General features: G+C 42.9%; 1 protein-coding gene across 4 annotated transcripts in view; it reads left to right on the top strand.

The window, feature by feature from the left end:
* Positions 1 to 16,302: 16,302 nt before the first annotated feature.
* The window catches only part of INPP4B (inositol polyphosphate-4-phosphatase type II B), an 881,338-nt gene continuing 879,519 nt past the window's right edge, over positions 16,303 to 18,121 (top strand). For 3 of the 4 annotated variants that reach the window (XM_053582182.1, XM_053582181.1, XM_053582179.1), the window contains exon 1: positions 16,743 to 16,899. The gene's annotated coding sequence lies outside the window, so the exon portion shown is untranslated. Of the gene's footprint in view, positions 16,320 to 16,742; positions 16,900 to 18,121 lie in introns of those variants that run through there. The other variant, XM_053582180.1, reaches the window with a different exon arrangement.

Genomic DNA, 18,121 nt, shown 5'->3' with positions numbered 1-18,121 from the left:
CAGGGATTCCTATGAGGCGAATGTTTGCTCTTTTGGAAACATTCCCACAATTCTCTTGGGGAATGATCTGTTTTTGCTCTCCACTTCTCTTCCTTTTTGAGCATTCGGGAACATTCAAAAGCTTTGTCTTCAATGTCAGAGATCTTTTCTTCTGCCTGCTCCCTTCTGTTACTGAGGGATTCTACTGTATTTCTCAGATCTTTGATGGCTGCAAGTTCATGTCTCAATGTGTCAAAATCTTTGGTGATTTTATGTTTGAATTCATTGAATTCTTGAGACAACTTATGAATTGCTCCTTGAATTTCTAATTCCATCTTTACCTCTATTCTGTTAACCTTATTTGCAATCCAAATTCTGAATTCAATTTCTGACATCTCAGCCATTTGTTTATAATTGGGATCTTCTATTGTGTCTCCTTTGTTATTCCTTGGGGGTGTTGATCTACTCTGATTATTCATGTTGCCAGAGTTTTTCTGCTGATCTGCCCAATGATTATTTTTCACCATTTGGCTAGAGAAGCTGGCAAGGTGAAATTGAATTGAGGACTCCTGGAGTTATAATTAATCAGCCCTTTACCAAAGAACCGGGACTGGTGATTGCAGCTTTTCCCTTAGAGCTTTATAAAGGTCCCCTTCAGAACTATAGCCTGAAACTCTGGGACCTTGTTGGTGTGGTGGGGCTAGATGGAGCTGATCTGTATTCAGCAAGTATCTGTCAAATCCTAGTGAATCAGTGGCTTTGGGCTGAAAGCTCAGCTGTGGAGATATATGAGCAACTAAGACACCCCCCCTCCACATGCAACAACTGAAAGGGGAGAATCCCACACTCCCACAACAACACAACCAGGGTACAACCTTGGTGGGTCCCTGAGTGATCAGCCCAGGTTAATAGTTCCAAACCAATTGTCCTGTTCAACACAAACACCAATCAGGTGGAGGAACTCAAAAGGTCTTCAGCATCTAGGCAGTGGGGGTTCACTGGCAGCTCAATTTGACCCCAGTAGGAGGGACCAGGGAGGCACCACCACTGTCAGGGGCTGCAGCTACCACTGTCAGAGGTGGTGCTGATGGTCTGGGGTACTGCTGTGTGCAGACTACAGGACCTGGCAGGGAGGTGGAGGGCATTGCCACCAGCTGCAAGGGTCACAGGAGCTGGACAGGGAACTGGAGGGTGGAGTCACTAGCCTCAGGGCCTCAGGGGTTGCAGGAGCTGAGCAGGAGTCCCCAGCCATGGGCCATGGGTTACAGAAGCTGGGAGGTAGTCACCAGCTGCAGGCTGCAGGCTGCAGGTCACAGGAGCCAAGTGGGAATTGCTGGTTGTGGGCCATGGTCTCGGAGCTAAACAAGAGTTGCTGCCACAGCTGCTGGTCATGGGAACCCTGGGGGGAGCTGAGCCGCCTACTGTGGGCTGCTGGGCCAGGGAGCTGGTGGGCTGCAGTCCCGGTGGTTGGTAGCATGGGTCCTGAGCTATGCTTTTTCCAACACGGGGAAAGTCTCTCTCCCCTTGTGACTCCCCGCCTCTATTAAAGTTATAGTTTCAGCCTAATTGCCCCACAGCTCATGAGGTACCCTGCCCTAGCAAAAATCTGCCAAACGCTCTGGATTTTGTAGAGGGTAGTCTTCCAGACCGCCAGGAGAAGGGGGAGGGGTGAATTGTTAGTTCAGGAAGGTAGGGAGAATATTAGATCAACTTTCGGCCCAGGTAAAAGACTGCCTGGGTTTGCAGCAGTATGTGTCCATGCAGAAAGTCCTGGCCCTCAGTCGTTCTTTCCCCTTTGGTGAAACAAAAGGTCCTCTGTTCTCTACTTGCCTCAAACTGCTTTCCTGGGGGGGTGGAGAGGAAGGATTCCTTCCTCTTTGGGATGTGTTTTGTACCTGAAATTTGTTTCCTTGGAGTCCCAGCTTGTTGCAGCAGGGGTAATATGAACCTCTCGATCCTCTCTCTCAGCTCAGTTCCTTATCTTCCACTTTATTGGGTCATCTATGGCCATTATTTCTCCCTCTGGATGGGAGCCTCTTCCAAAAATTGGCTTTAGTCAGCCATCTTGCCTCCTCTATGAATGGGTTTAGTAAGACATTTTGATGTCAAAGATGGAAGATAAATCCTGTGAGAGTTCAGTGACTTGTCTAAGATATAAAGCCAATTTTCAGAAAGTTGTTTTTAATTTTGGGTTTCAGAAACAAGGAAAAGTGCTGTCAGCAGAATTGGACATAAGCTCTGGGAAGCATGAATAAGTATGTCTTGAAGCTAGCTTCTCTAGTGTTGTGTGGTTATCCTCAAATCCTTTCTCTCAAGGGCCTTTGGAACTGAGAAGAGAACTCTTAAATGGCTCAGCTGCAAGGAGAGGAGGATTGCGGTGGCCTGGAACTGGGGGACTTGATGAAATAGTCTCTGGAATGCTGATTTTGAGACTCTTTACCAGTAAGCCATTTGGATTGGGAGCATTGTTTGACACTGAGATAGAAGTCAGTCAAATTTTGACTTCAATTTTACTCCTCATATTCAAAGAAAAAAAAAAATTCTACCTATAGGTAATATAAAAATAGCTATGTCTCAAGAAATCTTAAAAGAAAGAAACATCCAGAGATAGCTGAAAACTGTGTAATTGTGCAAGCATAGATGATTTTTTTATTTATTCATTTTAAGAATAGTTTAAATTGGTTTTTGCACAATAAAAATTTAGCCTTTCATCAATACTTGAATAGAAAAAATTGCAGCCTCCCTGGAATATAGATTATCAAGAGAGAATCAAGTTGTGGTTTACTGTTTCATATAGTATGCTTTCTCTTTCAGAACTAGTATAAGCCACAATTGCATGCTTTATTATAAAAAGCAGAGCAAAGACTGGGCAATGTTTTTCTTATTTTAGAAAGACAAAGCTTAATAATGAATAACATATTAGGAGTTTGACCTGAACAGTAAAGTCAGTGAGAGATTTGACTTCTCTGTGATGTGTTGGTTTAACCCCATCTATAAGTATGGTCTATAGTGTGACAAGTACTTGAACCTGTTTCTTTGATCCCATGACCTTTAGCAGAAATGTATTTTAATGCATATGTGTTTTTTTTTATTAAATCATAGCTGTGTACATTGATATGATCATGGGGCATCATTCACTAGCTTCACAGACCGTTTACCAAGTTTCACATATACCCTTGTAAGATGCACCGCTGGTGTAATCCCACCAATCCCCTTCCCTCTACCCACCTTCCCCCCCTTTCCCCCTTCCCCCTATTATTAGGTAGTAACTGGGCTATAGCTTTCATGTGAAAACCCTAAATTAGTTTCATAGTAGGGCTGAGTACATTGGGTACTTTTTCTTCCATTCTTGAGATACTTTGCTAAGAAGAATATGTTCCAGCTCCATCCATGTAAACATGAAAGAGGTAAAGTCTCCATCTTTCTTTAAGGCTGCATAATATTCCATGGTGTACATATACCACTATTTATTAATCCATTTGTGGATCGATGGGCACTTGGGCTTCTTCCATGACTTAGCAATTATGAATTGGGCTGCAATAAACGTTCTGGTACAAATATCTTTGTTATGATGTGATTTTTGGTCTTCTGGATATATGCCCAGTAGAGGGATTACAGGATTGAATGGCAGATCTATTTTTAGATCTCTAAGTGTTCTCCATATCTCTTTCCAAAAGGAATGTATTAATTTGCATTCCCACCAGCAGTGCAAAAGTGTTCCCTTTTCTCCACATCCGCGCCAAATCTCTGGTCTTGGGATTTTGTGATATAGGCTAGTCTCACTGGAGTTAGATGGTATCTCAAAGTAGTTTAGATTTGCATTTCTCTGATGATTAAAGATGATGAGCATTTTTTCATATGTCTGAAGGCCACGTGCCTGTCTTCTTCAGAGAAGTTTCTCTTCAAATCCCTTGCCCAGCCTGCGATGGGATCCCTTGTTCTATTCTTGCTAATGCATTTGAGTTCTCTGTGGATTCTGGTTATTAAACCTTTGTCAGAGACATAACCTGCAAATATCTTCTCCCATTCTGAGGGCTATTTGCTTGCTTTACTTACTGTGTTCTTGGCTGTGCAGAAGCTTTTAGTTTGATCAAGTCCCAGTAGTGTATTTTTGAAGCTGCTTCAATTGCCTGGGGGGGTCCTCCTCATAAAATACTCGCCCAGACCAATTTCTTCAAGGGTTTTCCCTGCACTCTCCTCTAGTATCTTTCTAGTTTCATGTCTTAAGTTTAAATCTTTGATCCAGTGAGAGTCTATCTTAGTTAATGGTGAAAGGTGTGGGTCCAGTTTCAGTCTTCTACAGGTTGCCAGCCAGTTCACCCCACACCATCTGTTAAATAGGGAATCTTTTCCCCACTGAATGTTTTTAATTGGCTTGTCAAAGATTAAATAACGGTAAGTAGCTGGGTTCATCTCTTGGTTCTCTATTCTGTTTCAGACATCTACTTCTCTGTTTTTGTGCCAATACCATGCTGTTTTGATCACTATTGATTTGTAGTACAGTCTGAGGTCTGGTAGTGTAATTCCTCCTGCTTTGTTTTAATTTCTGAGTAATGTCTTGGCTATTCGAGGTTTTTTTCTGATTCCATATAAAATGAAGTATTGTTTTTTCAAGTTCTTTAAAGTATAACAGTGGAGCTTTAATAGGGATTGCATTGAAATTATATATTGCTTTGGGTAGTATGGACATTTTAACAATGTTGATTCTTCCCAGCCATGAGCATGGTATGTTTTTCCATTTGTTAATATTTTCAGCTATTTCTTTTCTTAGAGTTTCATAGTTCTCTTTATAGAGATCTTTCACGTCCTTTGTTAGACAAATTCCCAAATATTTCATGTTCTTTGGCACTACTGTGAATGGGATAGAGTCCTTAACTGTTTTTTCAAATTGACTATTGTTGGTATATATAAAGGCTACTGATTTATGAATGTTGATTTTGTAACCTGAGACGCTGCTGTATTCCTTAATCACTTCTAAGAGTTTTGTAGTAGAGTCCCTAGTGTTTTCCAGATATACAATCACATCATCTCCGAACAGCAAAAGTTTGATCTTTTCTGACCCTATGTGGATACCCTTGATCGCCTTTTCTTCCCTAATTGCGGTGGCTAAAACTTCCATTACAATGTTAAAAAGCAATGGAGACAGTGGTCAGCCTTGTCTGATTCCTGATCTGAGTGGGAATGATTCCAATTTAACTCCATTCAATATGATGGGTTTGCTGTAGATGGTCTCTATCAGTTTAAGAAATGTCCCTTCTATACCGATTTTCTTAAGTGTTCTGATCATGAAGGGATGCTGGATATTATCAAAAGCTTTTTCTGCATTGATTGAGAGAATCATATGGTCTTTGTTTTTTAATTTGTTTATGTGCTGGATTACATTTATAGATTTACGTATATTGAACCAGCCTTGAGACCCTGGGATAAAACCGACTTGGTCATGATGTATATATGTGTGTTTTTATCAAAGGCTACTACTCTCTTATGTTTTTGAAAGTGCATTTGTCTCATTAAGGCCTCCACTAGCCTAGTGTCCAATATGCCCCTTAATCTCTATACTCTGCTCGTTTCTCTCAGAATAAATGCCGGCTGCCCTCAGAGTCTCTAGGAAAGTGAGGACATCTGATCCTAGGTAGGTAGGCTAGCCTATCTGTACAAGGGTCAGCAACCAACAAGTTAGCCTGCTGCAAGAGGCTTTCTTTTTAATAGGAGAGATGCTGACAACACTGATCTGATGCTATCCTTTGCAATTTTGACTGAGACGACTAGAAAAGATCATTCATTTAGTGGGAGGAGGAGAAAGGGAGAACCTCTAAATAGAAGCACAGACAATGAAAGTTGTCAAGAAGTATTAATGATCTAATGGAAGGATTCAGAAGAGAGCAAAAATCTGGTCCTGGATGGCAGAGTCCCTCAAGTTTTTTTCATGCCTCTGGTCATAGCTATCCAGTAGAAGGTGACCAGGACCTCAATAATAGCAATGCCAGCAGCTTCTCTGGCAGAGAAAATTAAGATCTTGACTTAACACCCCTTGACTTCTACCTACAGGGGGAACTTAAAGGATGTGTTATACCACAGAAAACTGTCTACCCTGGTGGTATCTTGGGAAGAAATGGAAATTGTATACCCAGCGACACAAGTGGACACTTTGATCATTGTTGCTCAAGCAGTAGTTTACCATCATCAGAAGTGTCTGGATGCTGATGGTAATCACTTTGAGCATCACTTCTAATTGTAGAAGTCAAACATAACTTGTATTCATCTTTCCTTATCAGTATTTATTGAGTATTAAATTTTAATGTGCTTTTTTCTTTCTTAAACTTTGTATACATTTTTTTTGGCACCTGCTGTGTTCCACCCATTTGTGCTAGTTTGGAGAATCTCCTCAAGCAGTCTTCTGCTGGTTCCAACCACACAGCTTCCTCAGACAGCTTCTTCCCTCCTTAAACACCCTAGAAAGGAACAAAGTTACCAAGGCCCAGCCAAGACCCTGGAATTGATTTTACAGATGGATGGTGAGCAGGGAAGGGAATTACAGTGAAGGAATAACAAGCAAGCGAAGGGCAGGTTGCTTCTTAGGACTCTTCTAAAGTCCTTCCACTAGGGATAATCGGGATAGTGTTACACACTGAATATTTGTTTCTTCCGCACCAAAATTATATGTTGAAATCCTAATCCCCAATTGATGGTGTTAGGAGGTAGGGCCTTTGGCTAGGTTATGAGGGTGGAGTACTCATGAATGGGGCTAGCGTCCTTATACAGGATGACATGAAGATATGATTACTCTGCCTAGGCCATGTGAGGATGTAACAAGAAGATGTCTGTTTATAAAGCAAGAAGTGGGCTCTCACCAGATACAAACTCTGCCAGCACCTTGATCTTGGCCTTCTCAGCTTCCAGAACTGTGAGCAACAAATGTTTGTGGTTTAAGCCACTTAGTCTTTGGTATTCTGCTATAGCGTTCTGAGCTAAGATACAGGAATGGGATAGGATGGAGGTACAGAAGGGATGCTACATTGTCTGCCAACATGATGAAGACAGTACTTTCCATCTTTGAAGAGAAGTACTTTTGATTATGGACTCCCTGCCTGGAGTTTGGTTCCCCGTAAAGTCTTTTGAGGTGCAGCAAAATAGGCAAATCAGTTTCTCCCTCATCCACTGCCTGTAATCCCCAGTTCAAAGCCTGCTTCCAAACATTATCATCTTTGGAGATTTGATAAGGCCTAGAATGAAGACAACCTTCTCATCATTTGAGAGAACTGTTTGCCTCCTCCCACTATTTTGGAACTCCTATGTAGAATAATATTATTCTTAGCTTTATCATTACAAACACCCACCAAAGTACTTTTTGTCAAAATATAAAAACCATCTGACCACGCCATTCAAATTAAACCTCTTTTGGAGAACTTGATAAAATGTTAGCAGTTTTAAAATAATGGTGTTTTCCTTGCCTTTTGCTCCCACTCACTCTAGTATACCCCATCTATAAAGATTTTAAAAAATATACAAGTCTATTCTTAGTTAGAATTTTAGAGGGCAAAAGCAGAAAAGGCTAACTAATTCAGACAGGAGGTTTTTTATTTTTACATAATAGACTACATAAAATGAATCACTTATTTGCTTTCATTATAACTTGCATAAGACTGAAATTTAGTCCTATAAAGTATTACTTCATTTTTACACCAAATAAAATGGTTGTTTTTTCACATTGATGAATTTCTTCTACTTTTTTCTTAGGTTTCAAATGATAAACTATTTGCCCGTAAGTGCTGTATTTCAAAGGAAGAACATTTTTGAGCTATCTGTAATGATTTCTCAAAGTTCACCTGAGAGAATATTGCTCTGTATTCCGTGTGAGATGTTTACATTCTATTTACAAAGAAAAATATCTGCAACTTGATATTTTCCTGGATATGCTATAGAAAAAAACACTCTAGTGTATATAAAAAAAGTTACTCTGGAATATCAAAAGTTTTCAAGGAGTGAGTGATTCCATATGAGCAAACATGCATATACTTACATATTTATATAACATGAGGTAATATTTTTGAAATATCCAAGACAAATTTTCTCCCTGTGGTAATCCATATTCTTTCTCTATTATCTACTCTGACATTATGGTCCCAAGAAAGTGAAGCACAATTGCCACCAGAGGAAGGGAGGACATGACATAGGGGCCTTGGTGACTAGGGCAGGGAACTAGAAAGCTGGGAGAGGAGAAAGGGCAGGAAACAAGAAAGAGGAAAAGGGAAGGATGATTGCCAGTGGTAGAGGGTGGACACATCCAGATATGTCACACCTCAAACCAGTCCCACTCTCGGCAGGATGTAGCTTATTAGAGTGCCAGGTGGGTCTCCAAAGCTCCTCATGATCTTGTGGAGAATGCACAAGTCCTGAGAAAACCATGCCTCAGGACTAACAGATACAAAACAGCTACAGAGGATCCTAAACTAAAAAAGACCCTATACTAAGAGAGTTTTTACCAAGTGCAATGAACCGTTCAAGTTGGATCTGATTTCTCAGAGTTTTCTGGAGATTTTGCACCTGTTACATAATACAAAATAAAACATGGTTTCTACTCTTAGGTGGAGCTTGAGACTCAGTGAAGGAGACAGAGGGGTAAACAAATACAACGCAGTAAGAGATGCAGCCAAGGTTAAGTGCACAGTTTTGGGGAGGTCAGAAGAGGACTGGCCTAATGGTCTTCTCAGGGAAGTTGATTGTGAGTCAGACCTGAAGGATGAGAGTTTTCACCACACCAACTTCACTACTCCCTATGCTTGAATGTCTGCTGCTATGTTCCCTTAAATCCTTCGTATATCAAATGCCATTTCTGTTATGAAGATATTTCTGATTCTTCCAACTAGATTTAGTTTCTCCTGCCTTCCATTGTTCGTGGCACCTTGGCTTACTCTACTGGCACATTATCTCTCCCTTCATTTTGTATCTATTTATGTATATACTTGCATTGGTCCTTTAACTGAATTATGTGTTCATTCCCATGTCCCCACATGCCTGTACTTTGGTGTTCTAGACACTTGTTAACCTAAAGAGCAGTGAGAGGCTCTCTAAAGGAAAGATATTTATTTGAGAATAGAACATTACGATGGGAATTGTGTGTGTCATAGTAAACTATGTGCATATGCAGGGAGGTAAAGGAAGACAAAGATTTTAAAATGAAAAATGAGGAGGATTATGCAATTGTTTTGAAATGATTATACGTGGCTGCAAAGATCAACAACAAGGGTGATACCAGCTGAGGCTGAATGGGCAGTTGCTGGGCAGATGTCTTTGCAGAAATATTTTTCCTGTGAGGTTGCAATGATCTTTGCAAAAGATGTGGTTTTTGTCAGTCTTTATGATAGTTTTTGTTATCAGGCGTACTAGCATGAGAATTCTCTCTTCGTAGCCTTTCCCAGACCTATTTGTCAGGTTATTTATTTGTTTTAACATTTGTGATTCCATTTTGATTCTGACAACTTTCACATACTCAGTAAATGGAAAGTTAAATCAAATAGGAAATAAATCACAGAAGATAGGTTTAGGACAATCAACTCTAAGCCTACTAACGTTGAATGTAAAATTTTGGCCATCTTTACTTTTTTACTCACAAAGCTAAGCACAATTTGTGGTAAATAGTAGGTGCTTAGTGAATACTTGTCAGAATTGAACTGAAAGTGTAGGAGAGAGTGTTGTAAATATAAACTCAGAATTAGAAGTGGTTCCACAGAGAATTTCTGCAACAAACTCTGTAGAAAATTCTTCTCTAGCCACGTTCTCCAGAAGTATGTTACTTCTCAGAGGTGCTGACCAATATATCTGTGACAAATGTGGGGCTGTAAGTGATGGTGAAATAGCTAGCTTAAACACTTAAATTAGATTCCGTAAGGAAACTATTCTGCCTCTTCCATGGCCATCTTCTTCAGTCTTGGCCAAAGAATATGGGGCAGAAAAGCAAAAAATGGATGCCAGGTTATGACCTTACAGAGTCTCAGAGGACTTTCATAGTTGCTCTAGAAGGTAGGTGCTATTATCTCCATTTTATAGACAGAGATTGAGAAATTTTATGGCACCAAAGTTCACACAGCCAGCGGGAGCACTACAAGAGGAGTCCTATTTTTCCTCATCCCAAAGCATAAATTTTGCCTTGATGAACAAATACTGTTTTGATGGAGAGGATTAAAACTGGACATACAGTTTTAACAGAGAGATCTAGTTTGGACCAATTCTTCTGAATTACTTTATTGACCAAAGTTGGTTTATTTTAGCTAAAATCAGGTCACCAGGAGATGGCAGAAATGGATTATGCTATGTACAAACTAAATGAGACCCAGGATGGTAATTTGACAAGATGCTTAGATGTAGAGAGATTTTTGAAAATAGGGCGAGAAATATATTTATATGTTTAAGTGTGGAATGCATGATAGAGACGTTGATGAACAAAATGTAACAAAATATTCAGACATAGTGTGCTTATTTCTGGAAAGAACAAGTTGCTCCAATCAATCTCCCTGATTACTTCAAATATTCCTAAAATGTGTCTGATATATAAGTTTCTCCTTCATCTGAAGCCAGTTAGTGACATAATTAGATAATAAAAAAGTGTTTGGTTAAAAATAGGTACAGGAAGAAAAACAATTCAGATGTTTTTTTCTTTTTGAAGACTTCTGCTTAAAAAAAAGCTTTATACTTCTTGAAGTAAGGCAGCATAATATTGTCACCTTTAAGCTCTCTAATTTTGAATATAGCTATCTTTATCCAGTGATTACCTACAATTTTTCTATTTATGATTTTATTCTTTTTCTGGCATTTACTAACCACAATCATGTAAGCTATTGTGCTGTTTGAATAGATATATTCCTTTTAAGAAAACAGAATGTTAAACATTATTGGAGAATTATATTTATCTGTGGGTATTTTTCAGTTAAAATTTTCTCATACAGGGTGGCACCTGTGGCTCAAAGGATTAGGGTGCTGGCCTCATATACCAGAGGTGATGAGTTCAAACCTGGCCCTGGCCAAAAACTGCAAAAAAAAAATTTTTTTTTCTCCATACAATTATATTTAAAGAACAAGATTTCCTAGGTCAAATATTCTTAATTTGGAAACATAGGTGTTATTCAGGGGACATCTATACACTTCCTGAAAAGGCATTTAAAAAGTAAAATATAAAAGGATATTAGTCCTGTCTGTAAACTTCAGATGTAAAGAGTGGAACATAATTTTTCTACCATGAAATTAATATTTAAGTCTGTGTTTGTACTCCAGAAGCAGCGACATTAATTTAGTTTTCTTAGTCATATCCAGTAGCCTACACTGAGTGTATCCTGGTTTAAAACTTACCCAGTTTAAGTCCTTCTTCCCCATCTCTTCTTCCTTCTCCCTCCCCTCTGGGATAGCTTTTTGCTTCAGGGGAGACTTAATGAAGCATCATGACAATGGGGGACATGTATGGGTGGTGATGACCTCTTTCTGCTGCTTTCTGAAGAGCAGACTTTTCTGTTCTCCAGATGTAGGTTAAGTGTGGTGTCGCCCTAGTGCATAGCCACTGACTGTTCTGAGGTCATTGCTATGGCAATTGTAGCCACATCTCTGTGTACCAGTAGACAAGTTGTCCTTTTCTTGGGATTTAATCTGGTTCCTGTCCCAGGTGGCCTCTTGTGTTTTCCTGCCCTGATGGCTCTCTCTCCTGACTAACTTTCAGGCCCCCTACAACCCACAAGAACCACAGCCCCTGATTCATTGCTTAAGCAACATATTATTTATATTTCTCTTGTGTTCTGAGTAGTTCTATCAAGACTGAAATTTTCAAAATACTCCAATAGGAAAATAGGGTGAAAATATTTTTACTCTCGGGTCCCTTTAGGTAAGGGGGAAATCTATAACCCCAATTCCCCTCTAGAATCTTTCTGGAGTTTGAGGCAGCCCATATCTATTATGGGCTGAATTGTGTTCCTCTCAAAATTCATATGTTGAATCTCCATCTCAGAATGTGGGATTAATCAAGGTCATTAATACGGTCCTACTCTGATCTGACTAGTGTCCTTATAAGAAGGGGAAATTTAGACACACAAAGAGACAAGGAGGGTTGTGCATGCACAGAGGAAAGACTACATGAGGACACAACAGGGCAGCGGCATCTGCAGGCCTAGGAAAGAGGCCTCAGAAACCAAGTGTGCTGACTCCTTGATTTTGGACTTCCAGCCTCTAGAACTGTAAGAAATACATCTCTGTTGTTTAAGGCATACAAGCTGTAGTATTTTGTTATAGCCACCTTAGCTGGCTAGAACAACATTCTTTCCCACATTACAACCCTCTGCCTTCCTTCTAGGAACTCCGTCCCTTTTCCTGCCTTTAGCTCATTTAGGTCTCATTCAGGTTAGGAATGGGTGCCGAGGGAGCTAGTTCCCTGGGTTCATATGTGCCCACCTCCTCCAACTTATTTTTTTGGCTTTTAGTTCCTGGGCATTTTGAATGTTTTGTTCAAGAATTTGGAGTCTCAGACTGGGGGAAGATAGAAGTTTGAAGTTCCAGTTCTCAAATACATACGCTGTGTAACATCCCACCATAAATGTGCGCACGTACATATGCTCAGATTTTTCTAGGGAATAAGTCCACAGCTCTCTTCAAATTCTCAAATGGGGTTATGACCATACAAAAATTAAGATTCACCACTCTACTATATTGAAATATGATTCATTTTTGAATATGTGATGTACATACAATTTTAGGAATATGACTATTATGGAAAGTGAGAGAACAGAGCGTTTATCTGCAATAAATGTAAAATTGCATCACACTCATTTGCATTATTTTAAACTCTCTTATCAAAAGGAAGCTAAAGTAAACTATCCCTAAGAAACTTATTCCTTCCACAGGCTCATTCAGTCTCATAGTGAGAGATCATGACCTCACACTGCTTCTTCTCTGGGACAAGCCATCTTAGAGCACTGACAACAGTAAGAGGTATCCTATACTCTGAACATTCTAACATGCATATGCATTCATACATCACAGACATTATTGCTCCTTATCTGTTTTTACCTTTTGTGTCAGTACTTATGAAACCACAAGACATAGGAGACAGCAGTGGTTGGGAACGATCTTACTCCTTCCTTCAGTTTGGGAATATTCTTCCTTTTGCTCCCACATTGCCCACCACTACTATTGACCTGATTGCTATAGTAGCTGCTATGAAGCTCTCACTGGACCACCATCCTTAACCATGATTGTCTGGATTGGACTTTGGTAACTGGCATAATGAATACCACTTCCTCTGAAAATTTAGAATTGGCAACTAAGTTATGAAGTCTAAGAGAGGCTGGCAACCCTGCCCCTTAATGCCTAACAGACAAGCAGACAGGGTCAGTGGATATAGAGGGGAGAGAGTGGGAAAGAGTAGAGAAAGAGCCTATCTGGTGTAGTGAGGGAAAATAGAGAGAAAGTTCTGATAGCGTGCCTCTGTTTCCAGCTGTCCAAATGCCAGCTGCATTCCTATTCATGGATTCTGTGGGCTAGTGACATACCTTTATAACAACATAACACTTCTACTTAGGTTAAGTTTTATTTCTAACAGTACCCTCTTTAACTTAAATATACACATACACAAGGGATGGCCTTACTATATAAGTAACAAAGTTTAACTCTTGCAATGTTAAGTTCTTAAAAATTGGGATAGCCAAGCATCATAGCAGGCTCCGGTAGTTCCAGCTACTTGGAAGGCTGAGGCAAGAGAATCTCTTGAGCTCAAGAGTTTGAAGTGGCTGTCAGCTATGATGCCACAGTACTCTACCAAGGGCTTGACAAAGTAAGATTCTGTCTCAAAAAAACAAAAATTAGGATAAAACTAGGACTTGCTTTACAAAGCTATCATTAAGATAAATGAACAACCATAGCAAAAAAAAAAAAATCCTATGGCATACTTAGCACTATATTTTAGAAGAGATTTTGAATGATGAAGGATCATAAAGCATAATGCCAATTGTGTCATATCAATCGCATCTAAAATAAAAATGTATGAGAGCAATGAATCTATGGAGAGAGTTGGAACTGCAGCATTGCAAAGAAGGTGTTACAGCAGCCGGCAGATACTGACTTGATTTTATTGCTTCAGACAGCAAGGTGACGACTGGGAATCACCTTTGACTTCTGGCCCTACAAAGATATTTCAAAAGGAAATGAAAAATATTTTGTCCTTCATTGACAAATGGAGTTATGCTTTAAGGGCACAAACAGTCAAAAGTTCAAGGTTTGTAAAAGTGGTTGTTGAATGATTTTAAAAAATCATACACAAGAATCTGAATCCTCCAGGCTTATTCAAGGAAAACATCATCAAACAACTAAAAAAGGTAAATATCAGGCTGATTGATGGATTTTTTTTAAATGCCATGTGGTACACACATCTGATAGAGTCTTGCTTTCCCCCTCTCTCTCTGTCCCCAAATTTAAACTTCCTAGATGATGTGCACAGGTATTTCACATATTTCTCACCTGCCCTGGAAAGGGGCTTGGTCAGCATGATTTATGTCTGAATTTTAATTATGATAGGGTTTTCTGGATTTTTCACTTTAAGTGTTCATATCCATATCGTCAGTAATTGCATTTTTTTTTTTTACAACTCTATCTTTTAGGAGGAGTGGTTTAGTATTTCTGGCATTGCTGCAGCAATCTTCCTAAATACACCCCCCACACCCACACTCTTCCATTTAGAAGACGTTTTCAATTTAGTGGCAAAGTTCTGGCCCTCTGGTGTTCTGATAAGTCTTTTAAGCTCTGTGTATTTTTTTTTTTTAAAGCTGAAACTGTTGCTCATTGAGCAAGTTTTATCACCTTTCCAGCAGATCTATGAACAGGATTTATCCTTTTCTTGGAAATAGGTGTGTTCAGTGCTTCATGGATGAGAAATCTGTGGGCAACCCGATCACTATAGTAGCTGCTACGACCTAACAGCAGAGGATAGCAGAGGAGTCACTAATGTTAAAAAATAAAGAGAAATTTCAGGGGAGAATTTTCCAGAGTTTGTTATGGATAGTCTCTGCAGAACCAGCCTGATGGCTCCTCATCTGTACTCCACATTCTGACAGGGACTGCATGGACTATCTGTCTCTCATCCTCCTATTTCTCTGAATTCAGCTCCTGGGATGGTGGCTGAACTCAGCAGAAACAGCTTGAAGAGAAGGAAAGAGAAGGCCTTCAGGGACTAGAGACAGGCTGGGCCAACCACAGTTTCTGACCCATAGAGTTTATTAATTCTTTCTAAAAAACGTTTATTGGAACTACAGAATGTTAGCCTTTGTTCCAAGCTCTGGGAGCAGAATGTGAAAAAATAAATAAAACCCCCTCAAAACCCCCAAACCCAAACAACAAAACTCCCCGCTCTCATTGACAAAGCTTGTAAAGTAATGGCAGTCAAATGTTCGCGGAGTGAATGGACGTCTAGACGCAGGCAGTGACAGCAGGGGTGACAGCTCGGGGTACATACAGATTCTCGCATTGTGAAAATGTTGATCAATGACTTAGCCCAAATTGATTTTTACCATCCTGACACGAGACGCCAGCCTCTTTGCCTGGCAAATTTGACACTTGTGTACAAGCATTCGCACTGTTTTATTTGAAATGTGAATGGAAAGCGCCCTTTGGGAGGCCGAAAGGCTGAGGGTTGCTTTATGAGCTGGCTCTGGGCATCTTTACCTTTGAGCAGCTCTGTCGAAACCATTCCAGGAGAACCGCCAGGTGGCACCTGTAAGGCGCAGTTGGGAAGAGCCATTTGCCCCACACCCTTCAGCCCAGAATCAAGAGGCTGACCCCTTTCCCCTATCGGCTTGTTGGGGAGGAAATGGGGGAGTTTTAGACTCCGTCCGGACTACATACCCCTGTTTTCCTGACACCCCAAACACGCCGAGGGAGACTCAGCGTCCACGCATCCAGGCTGTCAAAGGCACGTCACACGTTTGTTGGTAGCACCTGGGGCTCAGCCGCGACGTGGGACTGGCGATGGGTGGCCATGGGCTTCGCTGAGTTGGAAGCCGAGCTCGTGCCCAGGTCTCCTCCACCCAATGGGGCGGAGCGGCAGGAGGGAAGGGTCCTAGCTTGGCCGCAGGCAGAAGTCCCGCGAGTCTGAGACACCGCCCCCCCCATAAATAAATAAATAAAAGCCTTCAATCTGGGGACAGTTCTGCCAGAGGCCGCGGTCTAGGGCTCTTCATCCCGTGGGTTCTTTTCTGTGGTATTTCCTGCCCCCTCCGCAGCGTGGCGGCGTCGGGTGACCCCTCATCGCCGCTGCCGTGACCCTACCGCTCAGGCTGGGTGGTCGACCCGAACGCACACCGGCCTAGCAGAGGGTAGGGGTGCTGGGTGTCACCACACGGGGCCAGCATGTTTTGGTCATTTCAGGGTGAGAGGGGCATCGGGGCTACCAACTCCGCTCCATCTGTAGCGGGAAGCGAGCTGCGCCAGTTGCGCGACTGTCACTGCCGCTGCCTCTGTTAGGTCGCTGGTGACATTGGGAGGAGACCGCTGGAGAGAGCAGAGGGGGAGGAAGAGGAGCAGGGAGGGTGGGGGCGGGGGGAGAAAGTAGCGGTTGTGCCAGGGGGCGTGTGAGTCGCGGAGAGGCAGCCGCGCCGCTGACAACTTCTCAGGGGCGCGCGCGGCGCGGCAGGGCGGGCAGCGAGCGGGGAGTGCGGCGGGCGGGAGCCGGAGGGAGCCGCGGAGCCTCGGGAGCCGCGGCCCGCGCCCTGCGCCGCCGCCGCCGCCACCGCCCGCCAGTCTCCTCCGGGTTCCCAGCCCCGGGTGCTGAGGCTCCGCTCTATAAATAGCAGGTTACAGCGCCTTCTGGGCGCGTACACGCTCACACGCGAACGCAGGAAAGTCGGGCTAAAAGTGTCTGCTGCTGCCACTGCCCTCACTCCGCCTCCGGGAGAGGTAATTACCCGCCTGGCGCCGGAGGGCTCGGTGGGGGGTTTTGCAGGGTGGGGTGGGTGCCGGTGGGGATCCGGGAGGCTAGGGAGCGCGTCTGAGAGCGCGGCGGCACGTCCGGGCGGGGACAGCCTGTGTGTTTCGCATCAAGTTTCTCAGTCTCGGAGCCTCCGTCTCCCCTCCGGCTCGGCCGCCTGAGGGGTGGGGTGCGCGGTGCCTCCCGGACTGCCGAGATGCGGGGTGTCCGCGCCTGCTCTCCCGGCGCTCGCGCATGGCCACACTGACACTCACACGCGCGCGCTCGCCGGGGCCCGGCTAACTCTGAGCCGGAGCCTTGCTGACCTTCCGGGGCTGCGCCCACCTGCGCTGTCCCTGAGACGCCGAGGTGGCCCGGGCACTGCGCTCAGTCCCAATCCAGATCCCAGCACAAGGTGCTGCAGCCGCCGCCTCAGAAGTCCTCAAGGGGTTAGAGGAGGGCGGTGGGAGTGAGGGTGACTGACGGGGTCTCGGTTGCCCTATTTTTGCGGTTTCTCCTAAAGAGCCTCTCTCTATGACCACCTTCACCCCTAACCTCAACAACCCATTCTGGCAAAGAAACTGGCGTGTCTCTTCCCTTGACCAACACTCATCCCCAGCGAGGACTGAAGAAAGGGTCAGAAAGCTAGGGCCTTAGCGGGGATGTGTGTGTGGGGGTGTGTGTGTGGGGGGGGGAGGGTCGGGGAGGTCATGGTCTGAGAACTGTGCTGCAGGCTCCTCAAGCTCTGGCAGGGCCCCGGAGCGGGAGCGTGTCTCAGGAGCCTGGTTCTTGAACATACTTGAGGCTTGTGTCTGGTACTGACATGAGGATGCTGGAACCCCACGAACCTGGGAGTACTTCCTCCCCACCCCCCCATCCCCCGAGTTCTCCTTCCTTTCGGGGCAGTATTTTCTGCCCCTGGGGACGCAGTTGAGCAGGACCCAGCAGTTTCTGTTGGGGACAAGAGGTTTCATAAGGGGGAGGAATGTGCATATTGATTAGGTGGCTGCTGCTGCACAAAAGTTATCGGACAAATCCAGAAGGCCTTTCTCTTACTTTTTTTTTTTTTTTTAATGACAGAGATTCGCTTCTATGCCTCTCTTTTATTCTACCAACCGAGTTTCCTCTGTCTTTCGGAAATGTCATTTGAGGTCATTACATTTTGACTCCAGGTGTTACATTTTTGCATATCTCTTTCCTCTCAGTGTGACG

The sequence above is a fragment of the Nycticebus coucang genome, chromosome 1 (assembly GCF_027406575.1).
Source record: "Nycticebus coucang isolate mNycCou1 chromosome 1, mNycCou1.pri, whole genome shotgun sequence".
In the NCBI taxonomy this organism is placed as follows: domain Eukaryota; kingdom Metazoa; phylum Chordata; class Mammalia; order Primates; family Lorisidae; genus Nycticebus; species Nycticebus coucang.
The sequence above is the reverse complement of the archived record's forward strand: the minus strand, read 5'-3'. Positions and strand labels throughout refer to the sequence as shown.